This window comes from Chlamydotis macqueenii, chromosome 5 (genome assembly GCF_036417535.1).
Source record: "Chlamydotis macqueenii isolate bChlMac1 chromosome 5, bChlMac1.mat, whole genome shotgun sequence".
NCBI classification, from domain to species: Eukaryota; Metazoa; Chordata; class Aves; order Otidiformes; family Otididae; genus Chlamydotis; species Chlamydotis macqueenii.
In genome coordinates this window covers 43087383-43093382 of record NC_141560.1, presented here as the reverse complement: position 1 = coordinate 43093382, position 6000 = coordinate 43087383, and positions in this window count along the sequence as shown.

The following is a 6000-nucleotide window of genomic DNA, read 5'->3' as shown; positions in this document are numbered from 1 at the left end:
CCAGAAGTGCAGAGACCTGATGGTTCCACCATCTTTGGGAAGGATTAATGCCAGAGGTTTTCCAAAGTGATGCTATAGTCATCTACCATTGCACAGACGCTGTTATTGCATTTACAGGCAAGAGCATCAGGTAATCAGCCACATTCATCAGGAGCTCATCAGCTTTACGGAGGTTTCCTCCTCACTGTGGACTCAGTTGTCCCTCCTTACAGACACGTTACAGCATTTGTTCTGCAAACAGCTCCAGCAAAATCAATAAGAGCACTCCCATGGCAAGATGCTTTGTGGAATGAGGAAAGGTGTTACCGTCTGGCCGGATGGAAGCACAACACAGAGCTCTCAGCTGGCAGAAAACATCCCCTCACATTCAAAAGCTCAGCCACCAACATCCTAAATTTCTTGAATGACTAACTCAGCTATTGCTACAAGGGCAATAACATTTCACAAATAACACACGGAGGTCTTAGCTCTTCTTCATTGTACCAGCTGCAAGGCTCACATTGCTGTTTTCTAAGAGATCCCATTACGTTTTCTTAAGATTCACTCAAAAGCTGCTGTAAGACCTCAGTTTTAAACAAAACACAATTCTTTCTAGCGCTTTGATCCTCCCATCGCTCAGCTCTTTTCAAAGGGCTCAGAATGTTTCTCCCTTTGAAGACATATGCTTTTAGCTTTCCTGAGAATGCTGTGGCAGCTTCCCCTGGACCAGCATCCTTCTACTGTGTTGGGGTCTCGGTTGCCCCTCTGGCTTCTGAAGCCTTAGAGGAGACCTGGGAGGCCTGTAATGACAGAGCTGAGCTGCTCCCTGTGACTCTGGGAGCCCTTTCTCTCTCTGAAAGCATCGCATCTCCTGTCCCTACTGCAAAGGCTTTTGTGCCCAGAAAAGATCTAACGTTACACAAAAGGGAGCTGAAAGTAACCTGAATCCCTTACTTAGCGTTGCAAGCACCAAATTTGGTACCAAGGGAGCTATACTGACACTGAGAAAGGAGAATATGCTGGCTTATGCTGGGGTAAACCAGAGGGCATGACCATAGAGGAGTCTGGATGGCTCTTGGGGGAACCCTGCTGCAGGGGCTTGCCCTGGTAGGCAGGAGTGTAGGGAGGGAGGGGGCCACTCTATGTCCCAGTAAGCTGAAATCAAATCCCTTTCTATTTTGACATATCTGGGATAGGGTACAAGAGGCATATTTTGCGCATGTCAAGACATTCCCCAACTTTTTACGGGTGAGCATCACAGGGGCTTGAACTCACCCTGAGCTCTAACATTAATAGCTCTTTCCTGTGGTACCACAGAGCCCCTCCATGTGCACCCCACAAATCACAGCCCCTCCAGATGGCCGAGCATCCCACCATAGGAAAGCCAGGGGCCCAGAGCCGGGCCGGTGACACTGAGCAGGGACAGCCTCAGCCCAGCCATCACCAGGGAAGTCCAGGCTCACACCAGTGGGTCAGGGTCCCATCAGTGACGTGGATGGGCTGGCGCGGGTACAGCTGTGACATAGCTCAAGCAGAGAGCGAGGACTGAGCTGATTCCTGGGCAGCCCTCTGCCTCCCTCTTCTCCCCTATGCCAGCCCCACTGTGGGCAAGGTGGCAGCCTGAAGTGGGGACACCTGGGGGGCTACAAAGGCCTGGCCGTGCCTGGCGTGGATGCAAAGGAGTGGGCTGCCTGCAAAGCCACACGAGACGCACCTTGTCAACATGCCTCGCCATATGTTTGCCCAGGATTAGCAAATCCACTGCCAGACCCAAAGCACCACAATTTTGCTAGCAGAAAACCACTCAATATTCTCTCTCACGCAATTCACTCAATGCTACTTTATTAGCGTGACGAGCCAAGCCGAGGCTGCCAGCTCTCGGCCGTTTGATGCTCTGCGCTTGTGTCCAGGGATGATGCCGGCTGCCCCTCCTGCAGGGCAGTGCTGCAGGGAAGAGCTTCCCGGGGATGCAGGTGGGACAGCCTTTCCCAGTCCCCGCTGAGGGGTCCTGTTTCTCATTTGCTGGCCCAGGTCCCCTACCTCTGCCCATCCTCTTCCCGACACGGGCTGGGGCTGGCCTCAAGGTGGTGGCCGTGGTCCCACGGTGCTGCTGGGATGCTGCCGTGCCCCAGACACCCACCAGCAAAGCCAGAGCTGTCCCGGCTGCCGCTGCTGCTGTTGTTGTTTCTCAGTCTCTCAATTTTTTCCAGCACCGACATCTCTTTCCCTGGTGTTGCCATAACAACTGGCGTTAAGAGCTTGTTGACATTGCCCTGTTGTACTAATTGCACAATTTTCTGTCACTGTTACGTATCAGTTATTTCTTTCGAAGGGCTGAAATTGCTTTCGGCCACCTCGTCCGCTCCCTTCCTGCCTCCTTGGGCCTAGTTAGGGAGCTTGAGCAAGGGAGCAAATGATCCTGAAAAGCCCCAGGGAAGTGTCATTTAACCCCATCCAGAGCAGCTGTCGACTCTGTAGCTGAAATGCAAGCAGTTCCCAATATTTTGCCTACACTGGTGCTTTCACTGTTGCGCTGGCTGCGGGCATTATGCCTGCAGCAGCAGCATGAAAATTTAGGGATGAGCGGCTGCCGTGTGTGAGGTCCAGGACAGAGCTCAGGTAACATGCCATGGCCAGTCTCTTCCCCTGCCAGCACCACCACCCTGGGTTAGGAAACCCATCTCTGGGATGAGGGAAGCAGCCTGGAAGGGATGTGCTTTCCCCAATGCCGAGGGTAGCTGCCTCACACTGCCCTGTGCCCCCTCCCCCTGGACTGCAGGTCCTGGCACACCAGCAAGGAGCTGGAGGAGTCCCAGAGGTTCCCATCCACCAGGAAGGGCTCCCCTCACCCAAATGGGGGTTCCTGGGCTCCTGGCTGACCCCTGGGACACTGGCATGAGGCCAACGGGCTGCCTGTGAGCTCAGGGCTTTTGCTCTGCACTTTGACAGAAAGAAAATGATCAGGAGGATCGATTGCATTGATCCAGCACAGTTTTCAAAGGATGCTCAGGTCACCTTGAGATGCTTTGTTGTCTTAGCCTGTGACAACCCATCCTCTCTCCAGCCAGAACTGTCTGATCTCACCTGGACCCGTACTTTCGTTGTCCCTGACGGGTGCTGCAGGATGTCTGTAAACCCTGTGCCATCCCACTCTGGGCTCTCTCGCAGCTCTTCATGGGTCACAGCAGACAGTGGGAGGTCAGCCCCTCTCTGATGGCTGCAGGTGGCGGGGAGAACGCAGGCGTTGTACCGGAGCTTACAGACAGCGGTCCCTCGCGGTGTTTCCATGCAGGACGCTGTAGTTAGCGTTGCCACAGCCTCATGCTGCCGAGCTCTAGCTCTCAGCAACGAGACCCTGTGTGTGGAGCCGAGGTTGATTCCCAGCTACAGAGGTGCCAAAGCCCAGGAGGCAGCATAGCCAACTCGCGAGAGACTTTCCCGATTGGTGCACCCAGCTGAGAGGAGCAGGATTGTTACGGACATTTAATTTGCATACAGGACACTCAGAAGCTGCTTTCAGCCCAGCACCACTGTGCCAAGGTGAAGGCCAGGACCCAGGAGCTATGGGCTCAGCTGCGTCCCATTCTTGGTACCGAGTTTGTCAGTGCTGTCTGGCATGCAGTCCTTGCACGTGTCACTCCGTGGGCTCCCTGTTTGCCCCCTTGCTTGGAGGTGTCCAGCTCAGACACCAGCTCAGTCCAGGCATCTTGAAGTTTGGCTAGGGGAACGAGGGACCCTGCTTTCCAGCCCTGCAGACCTATCTGTCCCACAAAGCCAGCTAAATCTAGGGATGCTGGATGAGGGGCACAGGCAGACTGGATGCAGGGGAAGCTCCCAGTCCCCACTGGGCACTCCTACATGAGCAGCAAGGCTGCCCCGTTGTGTTCTTTGGTAATTTATCACCAACACACTCACTTTATAAATATTAAATAAGGGTTCCATAAATTTTTAATGCAGAAATAAAACTGCATTTGATGGATGGAAAAAAAAAAATCACTCTTCACCCCTTCCTGTTGTCTTTCTTCCTTTACCTGGCCTTGCCAATGGTGGAAAAACAGCGCTGCACTCTGTCCCACGGCTGCTAATGTGCAGACGGAGTTGATATTTCTGCAGGGTGCTCACAGGTGCTTTTATCTGCGCAAGAGCACATCATTAGCACACCTGCCTAACTCGCTGGGTACCGAGGAGGTCACACTGCAGAGCATCGTGCTCTGTTGCATCATTAAATGGAATCGTAAAAATGCTGCCTCCTGAATGAGTAGCACCCAAAGTGGCCTGGAGCCACTGCCCGTGTAACATCCGTGCCCGGCACCATTCTTCAGTGCTTGCTTCAAGCCAGCTGGCACAGTTTGGGCCCAAATTCAGTTTTGTATAGGACTAATCAATCCCAAAAAGGTCTCTGACCCACATGTGTGGTGCACAGGCGTGATAACAGGTCTCGAAAATTCTCTGAGAAGACCACGGTGAGGGCTGTAAGCAGTCCTGATGTGCTTGGGGCAGCTCTAAGTCCCTCTGTAAGAGTTCTGAGAAGGGCTCTTGTCCCTCCTGCTCCCCTGGGTCACACATCTTGGACCTAGCAAAACCAGCAGTGAGCATTGCTGTGTGTTTAACGCTGCAGCTGTGGCCACCACCCCGGTACTCCAGGCTCCAAGTAGGGTGAACAAAACCAATGGCAGTGGCTGTGTGAGCCACCTGCACCATCAGCGGTGTTGGTAGCAGGGAACAAACACGCCACTGTTCCCTGGCACACTGGCCAGCGTGTCACTGCCTGTGATCATTTTTTTTATTTCCCATTCAAGCTAGGGCTTGCTGCTGGTGTGCTCTTCCCCTCACCATGACTTTCTACTGGGCCTCTCCATTCCTGGTGCTCTGGAGATGGAGGAGAAAGAGGTGGCCACTGCTGAGCACAGCCATGTAGGCCAGGTGGCATCGATTTTGGACTGGCCAGGCAGCTGTTTTGGACACAGCCGTTTGCAGGGGCTGCTAAAGAGGGGCAGAGCACTCCCAGTACAGCCTTCGCACCTCTGGGAGCTGCAGAAACACACTCATTCCTCACTGTCAACCTGCTGCGATGAGGAGCACGGATGAATCACTAGGACGAGTGCTACTACAGCCCAAGTGCAAATCAGGGAAGATTGGACCTTTGGCAAATAGCAGCTCTTTGCTCAAGTGTGCTACTCTTCTGTATTCAACTGTGGTTCCTCGTGCTGACCCCGTGCAGCCCTTAGGGCCCTGCACATGCGCCTCTGCAGTCCAGCTGCAACTTGGTCACCCCGGAGGACAGCAAAGGAGTGGCCAGTCGTCAAATTGGCCCTGAAGATCGTTACGTCCCATCAGCCGCTGCTGTATCTCAGCATCTCTATGCTGCTTATCTAGTAGAAAATGGAACTCAGCTAGAGAAGCCTGATGCTTCTTGTTTCCCCTGCACCCTCTGCGAGACCTGCTTTCTCCCCTCGCAGCTCTCCGAAGTGCGAATGCCAGTGAATCCCTGCTCCTGCAATCATTAACTGCAGGGAGGAAAAAAAAAGTCTGCAGCTTTCTAATCAGAGTGGATGAGGTGGACTTTGCCTGGACTCCCCCCAGCCGGAGAGGGACAAAGAGGAATCCCACAGAGCTTTCTCCTTGCTGCTGAGTGCCCTGACAATCATCTTGGGCCTTACACTGCAGGAGGACCCTAACTCTGCAGCCAACCTCAAAAATACCCGTAAGAGTTCATCACTGCTTCAACAAACTCCAACATTTTGCCAAGATTTTGTCGTTTCTCTGCAAGTGAGAAACATCAGGGTCCACACTTAAAATTTCTGTGTTGATGCAAAAGGATTAATTGCCCCAGAGCCCCTGCTGAGCAAGGTAAAAACCAAGAGATGCAACTTCTCTGTGCACCTGTAAAGCATGAACGACCACAGCCAAGCCTTCCCACCCCAGGCTGCCCTCACCACGGGGCCACGGTCACCCAGGACCTCATCCCCATGGCAGGGGCTCGCAGGGAGGAGAGGGAAGCGGCTTGCACTCGGCGGTAAC